The 20329-nt window shown below is 42.9% G+C and overlaps 1 protein-coding gene and 1 long non-coding RNA gene across 3 annotated transcripts in view; one reads left to right on the top strand and one right to left on the bottom strand.

Moving 5' to 3' along the window:
* The window catches only part of LYPD1 (LY6/PLAUR domain containing 1), a 37262-nt gene that overhangs the window by 2786 nt on the left and 14147 nt on the right, over positions 1 to 20329 (top strand). The window lies entirely within an intron of this gene.
* LOC138918756 (uncharacterized) lies at positions 9128 to 18437 on the bottom strand. The gene is made up of 2 exons (XR_011428473.1): positions 18257 to 18437; positions 9128 to 12156 (listed from the first exon to the last, which is right to left on the bottom strand). It is a non-coding gene; the product is annotated as an uncharacterized lncRNA (long non-coding RNA).

Genomic DNA, 20329 nt, shown 5'->3' with positions numbered 1-20329 from the left:
GTTACTCCCCTCACCTCCCTCTGCTAAAAGCTGGTCAGGAAGCTGGAAAATATATGGATCACCAGCTCTGCCTGGGCAACTAGACAGTAGCCTGTGAGCAATGTCAGCCTGAAATATGAAGCTAGTTGAAGTTCCCAGAGGTCAGAGCTTGAAAAATGTGTTTTGTCATAGAGCCACACCATATTTCTTTGAAGAACACTACAGGATCTTTATTTAATTTTAGAACTAATGCATCAAATTCCCGGCACAAATTGCCAAGATCTTTCAAAAGACTGTAGTTCCCAGCCCCACAAGCTTAGCCGCTGGCTGGCTGATGAGATGGCTTGGGCATTATGCAAGGGAAGAAGGCAGTCTTATAAGAGTAAACCTCATTCACTCACTCCAGCTCACCAGGGTCTCCTCACCGAGGTGGAAGTCCCCAGTCCTTCCCAATAGTTTTATCCGACATCAAATTCACCTCAAAATACAACTGGAACTTTGGGGCAATGGGCAGAACTGTAGCTTCCATTCCAAGGCCAGACCCATAAACTGAGACTGTCATTTTAAGCATATTGAAAAGATGGGAAATGGCGTCATGTGGTGATGATGTTGAATGAACAACAGCCCTGCTTCTCTTTAGTTTGCGCTGCCCACAGTGTCCAGTGAGGGGATCAGAACTGTTATGTGATCCCTTTAACCCACTGGCAAGTTAATACAAGGGCTGTAGTTTTAAAGCCAGCACCTCTGAAAGTAGTTTCTTCTCCGAGAAGGGCCTGGAGATGCGTTGTTGCTAACCACATGGTTCTTTGGGGAGCAGAGAGCTCGTAGTCATTGCGCTCTGATGTGTGCGATGTGTGTGCGGTTTTAAAGGCTGTTCTTTTAGGTCCTTATCGACCTAGGTGTGGATTCTTTCCACCAAAATCGCTCTTCTGGGAAGTCTGAGACATCATTGCTCTCAAGAATAACCTGTCCCAAGAAAAGTAGCCTGCATTGTTTTGTCATATGGGATTCGGGCTGTTAAAAAAGCAAAGCAAAACTTAGCGACGATTCTTTAGCCTGTATTGATAGGGATGATTTTGGCAAGTTGTTTCTCTTCTACTTGTGTTGTGTTCCTGAGCAAAAATTGACTGCCCTTTTACCAAAGAGATTGCTGTGATTTCAGTCAGAATCTCTCTGAACACTTGATTGTTTCTTTCAAATATTTGCAGCTTTCTTCTAGGCAGTAGTTTAGAGCCAGAAAAAAATGGGGATGCACTGTGGACACATTAGGAACTTGTTCAGAATCCTCTAGGCCACTGCTTACCTTGGTATTATGTCTTATAACCTGGGATGTGGTTAGGACAACGAGAGAAAAAGATATGGGCCAAATTACAGGCAGAAGAGGTGTCCTTTTTCTGAGAGACACTTCTTCCTCTTTAAAAGTGTATCTAAGATGAATACCACGTGCTCTGTTTTCAAAGTACTGATTTCCATCTTGCTTCGTTCCTCCCCCAAACCACGCTGTAAAAAAGACAGAGCAGGCAATGTAACACCTCTTATCCTCGTGAACCTTTAGCACAGACAGTCTGTAAGTGCCTGGAGTGAAGTTGCTATTAGCTCCGTCAAGGTGGTCACCTTGTCTCCAAACCAGGTTCCTCTGGCCATATGTCAGAGGTCAGAGGGTGGACATACACAGAAGTAATAAGGCAATCTCTATTGTGAAGTCTGAGAAACAGAAACAGTTGATGGACTCAAAGGGAAAGCCAGTTATGAGGGAAAGGATTCGAGTTCTGTGCATGTGGAAAAAAGGCGTTCTGTGCCTGAATCCAATAGAAATCAGACAAATGCATGTTTCTGCATCAAAAGAGGGACGTGCGGGGGGGGGGGGGGGGGGCGCTGATGCTTCCAAGGCACTTCCGTTTTCATTGCCATGCAATTGTTAAAGACCAAGCAATTTAAGTGACTTTAACCCTCCTCTTGTTGGCAGGGATGGAGAGCCAACCTAACACTCTGATTGTTAAGTGGCCACAATTTAGTACAATCCTCACAGGAGTAACAGCTGGCTCGTTGCACGCCCTGTGCACGAGGCTCTTTCCTCCCAGCTTTTACGTGGAGTATCTCATGAAATCTAGTACTCCTCTTTTGAGGCTCTTGTTTCCCCCAGGCCACAACCCACCAGCATTTAATTCTACTGTGGGGTCCACTTCTCCACTCTGGAGAAAGAAAGTCATGCCTGTTAAATGATGCTATTAGGAATCAAAGTCAGATTGTTTTTTTCATTTGATCAATAACATACATACATTGTTCTGAGAATCTTAATGTGTTAGAGCTGAAAGGGCCCCGTGACTCCTAGTTAAGGGTGTGCATTGGAATCTTCCTGGGAATTTTGTTCAAATCCATATGCCTGCCCCCATCTCTCCTTGAAGAAGCCAATTCCCTGAGTCTGTGGTATACCTGGCCTTGGGTCTTTTATAAGCTCCCCGAGTGACTCTGGGGTTCTCTAAATCGAGAACTGCTGATCTAGACCAACCTTTTTTGTGTTATTGAGGAGGAAAACTGGACCAGAAAAGTTAGATGTCTGGTCCAAGTCCGCCAGCCAACTGTCACTAAGGGGCACCTGCTTCCTGGGCCAGCACGTTATATAGTAAAACATGCTGCCAGGTTTGCCTGAAAAGATAATCCAGGCAAAATGCTAAAGACTTAGACAATTTTCCCAGCTGCCAAATTCACCTAACAAGCTTAGTGAACTGGTCGAGTGGACAGGCCACAAAGTGGATGTTGAAAGAATACGAGAACCAACCAGGAGGATTTTTAAAGTTTGAGTGTTATGTGCACTGGCATTTTTCACAGGTACAGAAAAACCAGGGTTTTAAATGAACTAAGAAATTTTAATGAACCAAGTAAGTTTGACATTAAGCAGTAATGAAAGGCATTCTCCTTCCCAAAAATACCAGGGCTGCCATCTGCCCAGGCCCTCAGTTAGTTCTTTCTGGATTGAGTCTGCAAACTTAGCTGTTAGGAATTTTGAGGCAGGTACATTTAATTTTCAGTTGGGAAGTCCATTTGAAATTAACCTTTCCCTTACCCCAGAGTGGCGTTCCTATCAGATGCTGAGGTTCTTTCCCTCTAATCCTTCCTTCCCTCGGTCATTTCTGGAGTAATAAGGCATGGCTGTGGGGAAGGGAAGGTTTGGTCTCACTTCTTTCATTTTCCTTACTAATTGATATTTAAATGTTTGCATAACGAATGACTTATTCTCAAAGCTCTGCTCTTAATGAGTTAGCGCCTACTTACCAGCACTCTTTACAATGACGTTTTTTTGCTCTTGCTTATCACTGCACTCCACAAAATATTTCACATATTGATTTCCATTTCAGAATAGAAGCGCCCCCCCGAGTATGAATTTTTAAACCAGAGTATAAAGAATGTGAATTAACATTTGTTTGACAGTGCAATCTTGTAATTAGAGTTTTTCCTCTTGACTAGATACAGTGAAAGGGGTATAATTTAATTTTTATAGACTAGCCAATTTCTGCCCTTAGTAAAATATAGCTCTGTCAGTGAGCAAAATGTTACAGGTTCTCCTAAACCTTATTTAAAAGTTAAATGCAGTATATTGAGAGAAAGTTCATGGTCTGAATCAGTAACCTAATCGATCTCTTCACCCATCCTTTGCAACATGCATTAATCTATTTGTCTGTTCTGCAATACAAGAATTACTGATTTATATGCCATGTTGCATCTACATTATGGCTGTATAAGTAATGGCTATTTTCCTTTTGGATTAGTTAGTTGCTCATTAAGTTGGGCAAGGATGGCTCCATCATGCCTTGGATAGGTTAATTTTATGCCTTATTTTCTCATGAGTTAAATAAGGAATAGCAAGTGAGGACCTGATGTCTTTAAAATAATCAGTCATCCACTCTTAGTAGACAAAAATGGAAAGCTAACCATGGGCTGTTTTCTTTTTGTTGTTATTGTTTGTTTTTTGTTTGTTTGGTTGGTTTTTTTGAGGAAGATTAGCCCTGAGCTAACATCCATGCCCATCTTCCTCTACTTTATATGTGGGACGCCTGCCACAGCATGGCTTGCCAAGTGGTGCCACGTCCACACCCGGGATCCAAACCTGCAAACCCCGGGCCGCCGAAGTGGAACATGCTCACTTAACAGCTGTGCCACCATGGCCTATGTTTTCTTAAGTCTGTGCTCTACCTAATTTCACCAAGATTTAAAATAATAGGCTCTAGTTTGCCCTTGGGGAGGGCTTGGCAGGAAGAAGGGCCAATTCTGCTAATCAATATTATATCACAGTCCCTTTATACCTTTATTCTTTTATTGAAGGTGTGTGCATGTGCACATGCCCATGCATAGCATATCTATGTATGTGTGTATATTTTTACATTTTTGCTTGCATATATTTGTGTATGCACATATATAATTCTTGTAAGAAAAAACGAAAATATTAAGTCCTCCTTAATATCAAGTTCTCCTAAAATATTAAGTCCTTTGCAAATGTTCAGATCGTAAATTACTTAATCTGTGTTATACTGTAGGCATGAACATTTCTTATCCAGAACAGCTTTGTTAGGGGTACCAGTGATATCTGTCAATCTCCCAGTGTCCCCAGTCTGCCCCATATCTTTCCTTCTCTTGCCAGTCCTCTTCTGTCATCTCCCTTTTAGACATCCCAACTGCAGTCCTTACTTTCTTACCCTCAAATCCATTTCAAATCAATCAGACAGGCTGTGGACTATGCTCTAAGCATAAACCAAAACACAAAATTCAAAAAGTTGCCATATTTTAACTTTGCCCAGGAGACTTCAACAGGTTCAAAAACTTTAAAATAAAAAAGATTCAGATGTCAAGAAAGATAGCCTCATATATTAACACCAACCCTGCTACAAAGGTTTCCATGTCAACTTCAATAACGTTATCAATTACACAAGAAAAGAGTCTGCGCTGTGAATGTCAAACCACTGCCTCCGTTCCAGTGGGACACTAAAAGAAGACCCCTCTCTTCCCGGGCAGGACATTTTGCCCATCGGTTTGTTCACTTAGTTCTGGAGAAGCATCCATCTCTTTCATGTGACAGGCATAGCTGGCTTCTGAGGAGGTATTTGGAGGGTGAATATCAAATGACTTTAGTCCCTTGGACTCTCCAGTAAGTGAAGCATTTGTTTATGTTAACTTTCCAGCTGAACAAGCAGTCAGCGCTGACCTCCCATCTCCATAGATGAAACGTTGGAAGATTGATCCGGCTCTCCCATAACACTAATTCCTCCCACTATGATTTCATGAAAGCTCCCGTCATTGATGGTTTTCCTAATGAGTTTAAACAGAGAGGCTTCAAAGCTGGGGTTTTTTTCCCCAAGTGAAAAATGAAACAAAGTATGAAAACAAAACACACTGTTTTCTTTGAACTTTGAAAAGAAAATCTGCTTCCCTTATATAGTCCTGAAAGAAAAGAAAAAGATCTGAATCTACAGTCTGCTTCCTCTCTCCCTCCCTCTCTTTTTTTTTTTTTCTCTTTCATAAATCTGGAATGATTGAGTGACTTAGGTTCTAATGCCTAAACCTGGCAGAGGTTTGTTGGCACACTAGGCTGAAGTATTCAACACTCGAACCCCTGTTTTTAGTTGTCGAATGGAAGGGGTATCCAGCTCCACTCAGGGAGAGAACACCCATGTTCCAGGCTTCCCATGTTTGGTAACTTTGAAGACGTCACTTAACGTCCCGGGGGCTTAGCTTCTTTCCCTGTAAAATGTGGAAACGGGCCACCTGTTTTCTTGTGAGATACAGCAAGACAACGAGAAATGCTCTCAGGATAACCATCTTAAGGAATCAGCCCTAAAAATGGGAGTCTGCTGGAACACTCCCCAGGAGTTGCTTCCTCCACTCTCAGTACCTGCCTCTGCAGGCTGGCCCAGAGATCTCAGCCTGAGTTACTTTGCTCATCACTTCCTCATTTCTCAGACTGAAGGAGTCCTTGAATTTAATCTTTAATTCCTCATAATAGGATCCTCATAATTAGCCTAGAAGGTTCACCGTGAAGTAATATCCTCACTTGACAGTTGGTGAATCTGAGATGCAGAGAGGTTCAGCAATTTGCTCAAGACCACACAGCCAATGGATGAAATTCAAGTCCTTTCTCTTCCCCAGGATTTTTTTCAATCATTATAATGCTATTTGTTTTTTCCTGTATATTTAGTAATTTTATTGAGACGTAATTTACATACCATAAATTCACACTTTTAAAGTGTACAATCAGTGGTTTTTAGTATATTCACAGAGTTGTGAATATAATCTAATTCCAATTTTATATCTAATTCCAGAACATTTTCATCACTCCAAAAAGAAACCCCATACCCACTAGCAGTGACTAATCTGGGAGCCACTAATCTACTTTCTGTCTGGACATTTCATACAAATGGAATCATACAATATGTGGCCTTTTGTACCTGGCTTCTTTTGCTTCAGATAATGTTTTCAAGGTTCATCCATTTCACTTCCCATTTTGAGATGCATCTTTCCTCTTGCCCGTACAGGGATCTGAAGGGAAAGCTCAGGTTTGACAGATCCCTAAATTTTGAACGGGAGTGGGATGAAACGAGGCATGGCTGTGAACCTTAGCACTCTGCTAGCCAATTAGCCAAGTTTCTGAGTTGAACTAAAAACTTGTGGCAAGAGCAAGTCATTCCAGTAAGCTGAAAGGAATTCATGTTCGTCAGTCATCTGCCCTGTGCTGAGCACTGGGCTTTCCATCCATTGCCACGTATTAAAGAGTTGATCTGCTTTTCCATGAGATCTTGAGTTAGTTTGTTAACCACAAGAATCCTCAGGCACCTGGATGGACTATTCCCAAAGCCTGAAGCTCTTAGTGATCCCAGCTGCCATCCCAACGTCTGGCCTCACCCACAGGCCACAGCCCTTAGGAATCATGCACCTCTTAGGCTAGAAGAGATCTTAATTTGTAATTTTACAAATGAGAAGCCTGAGTGCCAAAAGGAGTTTTCTTTCCTGAGGGTTTAAGGATCAGTCCATTTCTCTTTCTTCCCCAGAGAAAGACTGGAAGGTAGAGCAGGTTGAGAGGGATTCTGGGGAGAGATTTTGGTGAAGGAGATCGGATTCTTGCATGATTTGGTCATCTACAATGAGTACTCAGGGAAAATAAGTCAGTCTAGGCTTTTTCTCCCAAACCAAATCATTAATTATACCTCTTATGTAGGCACAACTATTTACTCCTTTAAAAGTGGGAAATCTGAGCCGGCCCCACAGCCGAGTGGTTAAGTTGGTGTGCTCCACTTCGGGGGCCCAGGGTTTCAATGGTTCGGGTCCTGGGGACGGACATGGCACCGCTCATCAGGCCATGCTGGGGCAGCGTCCCGCATAACACAACCAGAGGCCCTCACAACTAGAATATACAAGTGTGTACTGGGGGGCTTTGGGAGAAGAAAAAGAAGAAGAAAAATAAAAGATTGGCAATACGTGTTAGCTCAGGGCCAATCTTTAAAAAAAAAAAGTGGGAAATGTTTTTTCTTCTCTGTTACTTCTAAGCTCGATTCTTCTTTGCCTTGTGGTAGAAGTGACAGTATTTGGGGAGGGAGAGACTTGCTGGTAGAAGACAGTGTGTTTCCCCCTCACTGGGCACTCCACAAAAGGCCACGTCCATAGCTTAGGAGCTTCAATCAAATCTGTGATGGATCAGCCTGCGAATAAACAGAAGAATTACGATATGTACCATTAATTCTTTCTGTCCGTGGTAAACTTTAGGCTGTGGCTATGTTGTCATTCAGCAACTGTTTTCACAGGCCAGAGCTGTAGGGCATGCTCTCTTCTTAATAAATTGCTTCCAATCTTCCGATTGCCTCCAACAGTACAAAGCAAAGCAGGAGATGAACTGAATTAAGTGCTTTAGATAAGATGAAACCATACAGAGTTTGTAATAAATTGCTTTTTTAAAAGAATGCCTTTAAATAGAATAAAGCAATGATGGTTCAAGACACTGATTTCCAGCTTTATGACTTTGCAAACCATGGAGGGATCCGGATGCAAAAGTGATGAAGTGTTGTATTATTTTAAGGAAGTTGTGATACTTGGTCCAGTGCATTTCATTTCTCGCTGGACATGGACAATAGCTTTTTATGTTTTTCTATTTCTTGGACTTGTTCTCGAGAGCGGAGGAATGACTGGAGACAGTGCCAGAGGCGGAAGGCGCCATGCGCGCGGTGCGTGGCCCTAGCCCCTGCGTGCGGTGCTCGGCATGAATATGAATGTGCAGAGCAGTTTACCTTGCCCTCCTCTGAGGCTTCTTCAAAGAGCATCAGTGGAAGCAAGCGTATTAAGTGGCGCTGGGAGGTGGGTTTTATGCACTGTTTTATTGCTGATGCAAAATCTAGCAAACCACTTGGGTCTCCAGTAACTTCAGAGAATCTGCTCAGAAATAACAAGAAGCTAGGCAGGTTGACTAGTTTTCCACCCAAACTGGGAGTGCAAAAGAATCCAGACTTCAAAGCAAGCGTGAGATTCTTTCGAGAATTTCCATGGCTTCAGAGGGAAAGGCAGCCAGTGGGTGGAGACACACCTGGAGAGTGAGGAGTTAGGTAACTTTCTTTGAATGGTCCAGCAACTTTCTACCCCGCCTGTCACAGGCTGTTGGAAGGGAAAGAAGAATAAAGCAAGTCAGCAGCAGACGGTTTACCTAAGAGTGGGTTAAGATCGAGAGAGTAAACCGAGCCCTGTAAAACCTGGGTCTCTGTGTAAAAGCCAACCAGGGGCCCTGCTTACCTGCACCTGTTGAAAAGTGTTTCTGGAATTGACCTTCTTGGTGTACGTGAGGGCAGGAGGATGACAGAAGGATGTTCTGACAATTTTATCTTTGTTCAGTGTTTTCCACCCAGCAGTTTGCCTGGCGCCAGATCCGTTCAGTGTTTCTAGAATGTCTTTTCCTTATCAAATTGAACTAGAGCTTCATTCACTGCAGTCCATTCTTGGTTTACATTTCTGCATACCGGCTCCTGAAAGGACACGGTTGTCCCTCTCTCCTTCTCCCTCCGTTCCTCCCTCTGTCTCTCTTTCACATACGTGCACACACGCAGATTCACTCACTCACTCACTGGTATGCAGATACCCAATAAATATTTGCTCAGTGAGTATACTTGAAGAAATCAAGTTTCAAGTTAAAACAAATAGATTTATTGGCATTAAAAAATATTATACCAGAAACGAGAGAGCTTAAATCTCTTAGCATAAGAAGAAAAATAGAACAAAGATAAATTTAATATACCTTTTACTTTTTAAGTTAAATGAGAAATAGCCAACTAATGCCTGTTGATAACAGTTGCCATTTAAGAAACACCTCTGAAGTGTGATCTTCCCCACTTATTTTACTTCATCAGCTTGCTTTCAAGGGTGATCTGGCTGTGCTTTGAATAGGAAGGTTTTCTGGAAACACACAAACGCACACTCCTCTACAACACTTGGCTAACTTAGTAATCAAGCCTGCTAGGGGACCGGTCACCACCCAGCCAGTCCTGACAGCTGCAGGTTTAAGTATTTGGAACAATGCTACACTGAGGACATCTACCTTGGGCATGAACTCCCATAGGAAGAAAGCAAATCCACCCAGATAGACTCCCCCTCCAAACCTCTGCCTGCTACACCCCCCCAGCCAGGCCTCTCCCACACAGAGGATGCAAGTTTAAAATACAAATGGGTATGTTCCACAAGACACAGGAAATCCAGACTTTCACTTGGGAGATGTACTTCTAAACTATTTAGTTTGGGCAAATTAAACCACAGAGGGAAGCAGGAAAAAAAAAAAAAAAGACTATTTTTGCTCTCCTGCTGTCTTTCACTTACACTGTTTCACTGGGCTCTAAGAATCCAACTAATTGCTTGTATTCTTTCCTCGTTTATTCAATATCATTAATATCATTGCAATAAACCCTGGGTGCTATTCTCACGTTGAAGCCCAAAGGAGCTTTGTCTGCAATAGCTCCTAGGCATCAAGAAGCCTTTTGGTCTCTCCGCCTCATTAGTCTGTGGGGCATGCTTCGAAAGAGAATTCACCAGCTATTGCTGCTGCCAGATTCCTTTATGTTCTTGCCTCCACCCTAGACCTCACTTTCTGTAACACTTAGGAAAGTAAGTAGAAAAATGGAGAGAACCTGGGTCCTTGCTGACATCACTGAGCTCTGGGAACAACCCCAGGAGAACCTGCTTCTGGACTATCTTAATAGGTAAATAATAAACGCCTTTATGGCTTAAGTTCCTGTTACTTACAACCAAAAGCATTCTTAAGTGTGTTGGCATTTTGTCCTCAGGCTTGTTGCCTCTTGATCACAAAGTGGCTGCTACATTCAAGTTAAAGGGAAGAAATAGCATCAGGGAGCTTTTATCTTCAGCTTTTCCTTTTATAAGAAAACAAAAGCTCTCCCAAAGTCCTCCCAAGAGAGTTCTGCTTATTTTTCATTGGTCAGAACACTGTCTCATGGCCACTACTTGCTGTAAGGAAGAAGGCAGAGGGTGGTTATTGGGTGGCCAATTGTCAGTGTCTGCCAAATCACGTTTTGAGAAATCCATGCGCAAAATTAGAAAAATTCAAGCACAGTGCTCCCAGAGGCCCCTGGAAAAAGAGTAAGGATGATTCCCTCTCCTGAACATCAACCACTGTTTTGCCTAAAATGAACACTGAAATGCATCATCAGAGGACCTTCACCATGAAACACTGTCACATTTTGGAAAGAGAAAGAAACACATATGATAGCAAGTAATTTCCTGAAGTTTAGTTCAAGACGTATATGACATTCCAGAATTTTGGTTCACCGAATGCTGAGATAAAAGAGTATAACTGAATTCTGAACTTCGGTGTGAGGATATTTTCTACAGAAGAGAATGCCATGTTCATGGCAACAAACACAAGGGCGCTTTGGGTTAAAGTCCTAGATGTTCTTGGCGTGTCCCATCTGGAGCTATTATGCCACCAAATACTCTATTTTTCCTACATTTGGGTGAATTCGTATGCAAGAAACTGATCGTGAATCTTTCGGCCCCTCAGTGTTAACTTTACCATCGCAGAACAAGAATCAGAAGGACTTCAAGGTTAAAGATGCAAGAGCACAGTTTCATAAGTCATTGAAGGACACTCTTTCTTTTTTCTTTATTTTTTATGAAGGACACTCTTAATACTGAGATAATAAGTCATAAATATCTGTTCCTTCAATGCCCCATGGCAAACTGGGGAACAAAGACACCAGGTGAGGAAAAGCAAGTGACTGTGCAGAAACCTTCCTGGCTCAGAAAGTTATAAATGAGCAGAGAAGTCCAAATCTAATGTGAAACTAAAGCAAAACTAACAATTGGCATCATCCATTATGGGTTGGTTGTTTGCTTGCTATAATTAAGTTGGCATCAGTGGTTAACAGCCTTGAAAATTAAACTCAACAAAAAAAACTTTTGAAAAGGGTAATCAAAGGCTTCTGAATAATGAAGTTAACACATCCCTATTATGAGGAAAAAGAATGTTCTTACGGTATTTTGTTTCATGTCTGTTTTGTTGTTGTGGCTGTTATTTTAGCAGACATGTTTACTTTTACTCTTAGGGGTCATTGCAGCTTCTCAGCATTTCTCTCAATTTTCAGTTCTACCAGTTAGGCCAAGAGGGACTGATGGCTCAACATCAGTATGGATATAGAGTGCAGAACTGGGCATTTAAAAATAGGTTGTTAGTTGGGGCCTGTGGGTGCCATAGTGCTTAAGTTTGCACATTCTATTTTGGCAGCCTGGGGTTTGCAGGTTCAGATCCCGGGTGCAGACCTATGCACCACTCATCAAGCCATGCTGGGCAGCATGCCACATACAAAACAGAGGAAGATTGGCACAGTTGTTAGCTCAGGGCTAATCTTCCTCTAGCAAGAAAAAAAAAAAAAGGAAGATTGGCAATAGATGTTAGCTCAGGGCGAATCTTTCTCACACACACACAAAAAAAGAAAATTCACATCCATGGCAAAGGAGAGGTACTTAAGAGCCAGGACACGAAACTGCCCAGAAAAGAACTACCTGCCAGGTTTTCTCCTCTCTCTGTGCCTGATAAACAGTGCCTGTCACGGCAGCTGCGAGTCACAAGTATAGATAAGTTTCTTCTTCTTGAGTTTGTTCGCATTAGAATGCAGAGACTGTCAAAATTCCTCCCAAGGTATTCTTTAAGAGAAAAGAAAAAAAGCAAACTTGAGAACAGATCGAACATCTTTTTTTCTCACAGTTTCTTTCAAAGCTCAGTGAAAATGCATATAGTTCATTCCAATTACCCATTTCTGAGCATTTTTCTTTGAGGAGCTCTTCCTAGTCCTGCATGGAATATTTATTGCGATGTAATCATAACTCTGGTGCAATAAGTGTTGGTTATTTTTCAGGTAGAGGAAGATTAGTCTCACTCCCAGACGGGCATTCACACAAGTAGCGGTTTACCATAGAAGTTCGACTTTAAAACTAAATTGCATAACATGGGGTGAAAAGTAATGGACTATTAGAGACTCTGTTCAGAAATTTCCATCTTTGTCCTGGCAAAGAGAGCAGAGGTAAAGGAAACGATTGGAAAAGATAAATGCATGATGGTCCATAAAGAGGAGAGAACTCATGCTTTATGCCTCTATTTTAATTGACCACTGGGACAGAGACTAACGTGAGAAAACTAGGAAAATAACTTATGCTGAAAGCATGTTCAGCCAGTAGGCCATAACGGAAGTGGATGGCCTAGGGTTGCATGTACATCTGTGTGTGGTGGAGGGGGCACAGTGCTCCAGATGCTCTTTCTGCTGCAGTACAGCTCAACTCACCCAGCAAGACAATGTTAGATGGTTATTGTTTATGATTCTCAGTGTCCTATTTAGAGTAGAAGATTAGTTGGAAAATGCTTGCCAACCCCACAGAGAATCACCACTATAGAATTAAGTTCTAGGACACGGTACAAACTGGGACAGATGGAACCTAGTGGGGTCTAGAGAGTGTCCAATAGTTATCAGCCTTTTTTCTTACCCAGGTTCTGAGAAAGTTGAGAAAAACACAGAACAAGGCAGATAACGTCAAAAATATCACTGTTGTTACTAAGAAAGACTAAGTTGGAGGAAATAGCTTTGGGGTGAGGGTCGAATGGGCTTCCCAATTAGCATCTCCAAGTACCTGGTTTACCCAGGCCAGAGAGGTGAAGGTTCTCACCCTGAGGAGCAAGGCAGAACACCTGTTTGGCATGAGCCACTCACTCCCAAGAAGGAAAAGAAAGAGGATGAGCAACAAACAGGTGCCCTGTTTATTCTTCCCAAATTTACCAATCAGATATGTCACTCCACCTCGCTCGAGGAAGAGGGCAGAGAGGGAGAGAGAGGCGGGAGTTACACTAATTGAGGCCCCTTCCTTTGGAAAGAAACATTGAGATTGGGGGGAAACATCCCCCACGTAATCTTCCCTCAAGCCCATCACACTGAAAAACGGTCATTTCAGGAGCCCCCATAGCCTTGGAGGCGTGAGTGAAATAGTTAAGTAGCATGGATGTTTGGGGCTATGTCTGTCACAAACACAGACCTACACCTTCATGATATTGGTCAACAACGTGAGCAGTGGCCAGGCGTGTTTCATTGAAGCATTGTTTGGGTAGAACATAGAAAAGTGATAGAGACTTGTCCCTCAGCCCTACCAACATCTTTTATTAAAACTTTTTATTTTGAAGCAATTTGAGACATACAGAAAAGTTGCAAAAGTAGTATAGAGTTTCCAAATACCCTTCACCCAGTTTCAAGAATGTTAATAACTTGATAACCACAGTATAATTATCAAAGCTAGGAAATTAACATTGGTGCAGTACTGTTAACTAAACCATGGTTCGTATTTGAATTTCACCAGATTTTCCTTTATCTGTTCCAAGATCCTAGCCAGGATCCCACATTGCATGTCATTGTCATGTCTTATTCTCCTCTAATCTCTGACATTTCCTCATTCTCTCCTTGTCTTTCATGATCTTGACACTTTTGAAGAGGACCAGTCAGCGTTTTGTACACTGTCCCTCAATTTGGGTTGGTCTGATGTTTCTTCATCATGATTAGGTTGAGGTTACGAGAATACTCAGAAGAAATGTCTTCACTTAGTGCATCATATCAAGGGGGGTGTGATGTCAATACATCTTATTACTGGTGATGTTAACTTTGATCACTTAATTAGGATGGTGTCTGCTGGGTCTCTCCACTGTAAAGTGACTATTTTTCCCTTTGTAATTAATAAATAACTTGAAGGAGATACTTTGAAACTATGCAGATATCTTGTTTCTCCTAAACTTTGATCAGCAATTTCAGCATCTGCCGGTGGATCTCTCTCTCATCAATTATTACTGTACTATTCTAAGGTCAATTTCTATTTCCCTCATTCCTTCTGCATTTATTATTGGAATTCTTCTGTAAGGAATAGCTGTCCCTTCTCCTCTAAATATTTATTTATTCAATTACATATCCATATAAGTATGAACTCATGGATATTCACTTTATTCTGTGGGTTCTTATTTAGTACTACTCTTATTCATTTTGCTGCTCAAATTGCTTCAGCTGTCCACTGCTGGGTTGCTTCCCATGTCCTTCAGCATGCTTCATCCTTTCTGGAACACTTCCTTGTTTTTGCACTACAAGATAAGATACTCCTGGCACATCTTGAATTTTCCCTCCCCCAGGCTTATCACTTCTCTGTAATAGCTGTGTCTTTTAAATTTAAAACAAAACAAAGCTCAATGTCAAGGAAGCTGACATTTTTTAGGCACATACTGTGGGTTGGCACAGTCATAGGTGCTTTACACCCATTGTCATCTTTTTTTTTTAATTGCAGTAACATTGGATTATAGCATTATATAGCTTTCGGATGTACATCAAAATATATTTCGAATTCTGTGTAGATTACATCATGTTCACCACCCAAAAACTAATTATAGTCCATCTTCTCACATGTGAACCTAATCACCCCTTTGGCCTTCCCCCTTCCCCTATGGTGACAACCAATCCACTCTCCAATGCTATGTGTTTGTTTATCATCTTGATCATCACCATTTTCCCCGATATGTATAGTTTTCTCCCTTTCAAAAGAATAAACTGAGGCTTACAGAAGTTTAGTGCATTATCTCAGCAAGAATTCTAGTCTTGGTCTGTTGGGCTCCAGGGTTCATGTTCTTTCCACCAGGTAAAGAATTCTTTCAGAAACAAAGTGAAATGTGGACATTATCCTCTTCAGCTTCCTCCACCCCATTTCATAGATGAGGAAATGGAGGGCAATAAATGAGAGGATCAAGACTTCTTCAAGACCCACAACTTGAAGGAAGAAATCATTGGAAGCCCCTGATCTTCTGGAACTCAGCCCAGTATTTCTTTACATTCTAACACTGTTAGTAATTCTTCCCAGGGGATTTTCATTGGCAAAATGACTAACAATTTCAGTTCTTATTAAAACTTTCTTTGCTTACCTTATGATCAAATACCATTTCCTATTGGGTTTGCCAGTAACTATGAATGGGATTTTTGAGCCTAAGTGATCATTTTGACAGGTCAAGAAATAATGCATCGAAGAAAGAACTGGACGACCTCTCCTCATGCTACCGAATACCTTGTTAGTAAGTCACATTGCCACTTTAACTCCCTAATTATCTCTTTGGCAATATAAATTCATTTGAAAATGATGTTTTCTTAAAGAAAGAAAATCATTAATGTTTTTCTTCTGAAGTATTATGTTTTTAAGAAGACTTGGAAAACCGTAAACTTTTTGAAAGTGCAGCTAGCAAACTATAATTAAGCTCAGAAGGAGAGCAGTTTACCACATCAATATTTATATTGTACCTTAAGAGGCTCCCTTGCTTCTGGAAAGCAGAAAATAAGAGAGAATACTCTGGATCTGCCATGGTTAATAATAAGGACATTACAGAAAACAAGACCTGCTGAAACTAAAGAGCCTTCTTACACAGATGAGGTGGCTTCCGGTTACACTGAAGACACCGCAGAAAGGACCCAGAAACTTGCGACAGGGAGGTCAGCGAGAGCCGACTCTCCTAGCGATGGCTGCGTGGATAGAGAACCTCAGAGAGGGGATCTGCTCTGATTTTATTGCAGGGTTTTGGCTTTAAATATAACAGAACCATAAGACACCTAAATGCAAGTTTTACTCAACAGACCTGTATCCTGCCCGTGCTGGCAACAGCATCCAGGCAGTGGCTCCAACTCCGCCTTTCTTTTCTCACTTTCCCTTCAAGCTGTGGCTACGTCTCCAGTTAGAATGTAGCCACTGCTCCCCACTCCTGTGCATTCCAAGCCAACTGCAGGGTTTGTATATCCTATGACAAGCATACTTTCGGTAGAGACAGTTCAATTAAAAATATTTTAAAATAGGGATATAAGAGTCTACGAATACTGTAAAACTAGCAAAAGTCTTTGGTAGAGTAGCTTTGCCACCCCTGGAATCCAGAGAGATCCTTTTTGATATTCTTCAAAAGGAAACGTTCCAGGGGCTGGTCCCATGGCCGAGTAGTTAAGTTCGCACTCTCCGCTGCAGGTGGCCCAGTGTTTCATTGGTTTGAATCCTGGGCGCAGACATGGCACCACTCATCAAACCACGCTGAGGCAGCGTCCCCCATGCCACAACTAGAAGGACCCACAACAAAGAATATACAACTATGTACTGGGGCGCTTTGGGGAGAAAAAGGAAAAAAAATAAAAAATCTTTAAAAAAAAAAAAAGGAAACATTCCAAACTGTTGGTAGCTTGCTTCTCTCATGTAACTGGAGAGAAAAGATGGGGTAGAGTTCATACTGCAAAGGTGACTGGATTTTGGTAGAAGAGAGGCTCCTTGGCCAAATCTGGCCCAACGCCTGTGTTATTGTGTCTGAATTGTGAACTGTGAACTGAATTGTGTCCCCTCAAAATTTATTTGTTGAAGCCCTAACCCCCAAGGTGATAGTATTTGGAGGTGGGGCCTTCGAGAGGTAATCAGGCTTAGATGAGGTCATGAGGGTGGGACCTTGGTCCCACAGGATTGGTCTCTTTATAAGAAAGGAAGAGACACCAGGGCTCTCTCCCTCTCTGTGCACACAGATAGGAAGGGCCTGTGTGTAAGGACACAGTGAGAAGATGACTGTCTACAAGCTAGGAAAAGGGTTCTCACCAGAAACCTAATTTGCCTGCACCTTGATCTTAGATTTCTAGCCTCCAGAACTGTGAGAAAATAAATTATTGTTGTTCCAGCCATACAGTCTGGGATATTTTGTTATGGCGGCCCAAGTGGTCTAATACAGCTTGTTTCTGTAAACGAAATTTTATAGGAACACAGCTAAACCCATATGCTCACATATTGTCTATGGCAGCTTCCATGATAGACGATCAGAATTGAGTAGTTGCGACTGAGACTGTTCGGCCTGTAAAAGCCAAAATATTTACTATGTTGCTCATCACAGAAAAAAGTGTGCCAGCCTCTGGAATAGAAACTTACTACAGACAGTATAGGTTTTAAACAGGAAAAGCCACCCCAGAGGGATATTAAAGGACCAAAGGGAGGAAACTGCCTTAGTAGGCAGTGGCCAAACCAGCACTTGCCTGATCACCTTCAGGAGTGTCTGGGACTTCTGACACGGTCACCTCCCACGTGAACTAAGTGGTTGACAGTGAAAATGCCTGTCCTCAACAGTCGAAGTCCTTGGAGGCTAGACACATTGGGGGAGCCTGTCCTCTACAGAAGCTGATAGATCAGTCGTGACAGTGGGTAGAAAGGGAACAAATGTTGTCAAGGAAGAGCGTGGAAAGCAGTGAAGAAGAAACTGGCTCATCTCTCCCTCTCCATGGCTGTGGACCATCAGGCATGTCGGGGGCTTCGCTGCTGCAGAGCAGAGAGGGAGCGGTGGTAATGCAGGATGAAATCTTTGCAGGTAGCGAAAAGGCTCCTCCCTGGATAAACTACAATGTGCATTTAGGGTCTGCGTGTGCTCTCTCTCTCCCCAAAGTGGCAATTTGGAAGTTTAGGCCACCTGTGTCGGAATCCTCTGGGTTGGTTCCGGGAAGCTGTGTGTTTAAGGGCAGCCTGGGTAACTCTTCTGCACACTGATGTCTGAGAACCACTACTTGAGCAGTTCCCACCTGCTGGAGGTCTAGCACCGTTCCTGCCTGGGGGGAGTGGGCGCCCCTTATGACCAGCCCCTCAGTGGAGTGCACAGTTAAGAACCTAGATGAAGGAGGGTTTTGGCCAAAGGGATAGCACCACGCTAGCAATTCAGTACATTAAAGAGTTTTTGTACCTGTGTGCTGCCAGCCAGGTCAGTCTTGAGGCTTCTGGGCCAGAACACCAGCCTTGGAACCATCTTCTGACTCTCAGTAACGTGGAATTCCAAAGCCGAGACCACTGTTGGGCTGGACTGACGTCAAGCAGACTTGTTCCAGGTGCTTTTTATTCTGCCCGCTCAATCTGTGGTGACCCAGCTGTGTTAGGAGCAGGGAAAAAGAGCTGGACTCAAACAAAGGAAAACACCATCTTTCTTCTTCCCCTCGTATAATCAATAATTCAGCCCTGTAAAGCAAGCCCGACACCTGATGGAGTGCTTGCTGCAAAGAAGACGACAGGGACCATCCAGCATTCACATCAACTGCTAACACTTCTTTCTTTCTTTCTCTCTCCCTCCTTCTGCCCTATCTCCTGGTGCACCTTTGGTCCTCCTCCATCTGAAGGCAAAACGAACATGTCTGCTAAAATGTGGCCCAAATATAGTCCAAGAGGAACCGGGATAGAGTGTGACCAGCTGTGTGGGGAAAAGAGGAGCCAGTGATTTGAAATGTCAGAGCAAATCAATCAGTTACTGAACTCGCTGTCCCCTCTGAGTGGTGCACCATGGCGCACAAATTCAATAAGTAACTGTGAATTAAGGGCATGATCAGAAAATGCCCCATGAACAGATGATAGTGATAATGGCGGCGTCAGCAGCAAATGCTTACATAGCACCTACTCTGTGTCAGGCACTTTCCAGAGTGTGCTACACATAGTTCACTTAACTTGGAAGCATCATTTAGTGTCTGTAAAACAGAGAGGACACACAATGGTACAGAAACTTTTTTATACCATCTATTTGGGTGCATTTCAATCCAAATATATACTTAATTCCAGTGTGTGGGGTACAAGCGATCTAATTCCTTTTTCCTTATTTCCATGTTTTATGTTTTCAGCAGAACTCTTGGAAGCATAGTTTCCTTCAAAGTCTAATTTCATGGGTCCCAGGGAACAGGCACAATTGTTCCAGTGGAACGCACGCCCCTGGAAGTAACCTCAGTATTTTGTTTACTTTTTCCTTCATTCCTCGGCATGCCCATCATTCACATCCTAAATAAGCCAGCTTAATACGAATGACTACCTGAGGGAGAGCAATTTGTGGTATTTTTAAAGTGAGCATAGCCACCCATCTAAGTCCGAGATCCCCCAGGATGCCATCACCTCTCTAAAGACTTAAAGAGGATTAAAGTTTTAAACGCTGGGTGTCTTGATTAATTTGGTGATACCGAGTGGTGTGTTCCACACAAGCACACTTGTGGTCTGCAGATTAGAGGCATGAGGAATGACTTGGCTTGGCAGGACACAACCCCGGGGCCCCTGCGCAGTGGAGCGGCTGGGAGCTGGCCCAAGCTGGGAGTAGCCCAGCCGTGTTTGAGAGACAACCTGCTGAGCCTGCTCGCTCTGGGTCTGAGTCCTCAACACCAAGTCATAGCCTCTTACAGCCCTGCCTGTATGAGCCAAGGCCTGGAGATTTGTTTCAGCTTTATATAACCTCTGTTACCCAGGTGCCACCAGCCTAGCCATAAACTTTTGGTTGCAATTAGTCAGAAAAGCACACAATATCCTGGCACCTCCAGTCCCCCTTCAAATGAACCTTCTTCCTTCTGTCTTCTTTCTCCCCTCAGTCACTCATTCATTCATGATTCATTCAATAAATATTTATTGAGCCCTTATGTTGTGCCGCGCACTGCTCCAATTGCCGGAGCTACATTCTGTGAATAAAAATACAATAGGAAAGGATGTAGCATATTAGAAATGATTAAGAGAAATATCATGGGGGCAAGGGACATCCCTCAGCTGTTTAGGGAAGTCTCCAAAAGGTGCCTGGCTCCTGCTCTTGGACACTGCCTTCTCCTGCAGTGGGCAGCTGTGAAGAGCTCCAGGGTAGCCAGAGAGGGGCAGGGAAACCAAACCCATGGCCGGCTACAGCCCAGCCACCACTTCCTGCCCACGGTGCTGCTGAAGTCATGCAGAGCCGTGGTACCCTTGGCCAAACCTGTCTGATGTTCCAAGGAAGCCCCAGAGCCACGAAGCTGGGCTGTGTTCTGGC

The sequence above is a fragment of the Equus caballus genome, chromosome 18 (genome assembly GCF_041296265.1).
Source record: "Equus caballus isolate H_3958 breed thoroughbred chromosome 18, TB-T2T, whole genome shotgun sequence".
NCBI classification, from domain to species: Eukaryota; Metazoa; Chordata; class Mammalia; order Perissodactyla; family Equidae; genus Equus; species Equus caballus.
The sequence above is the reverse complement of the archived record's forward strand: the minus strand, read 5'-3'. Positions and strand labels throughout refer to the sequence as shown.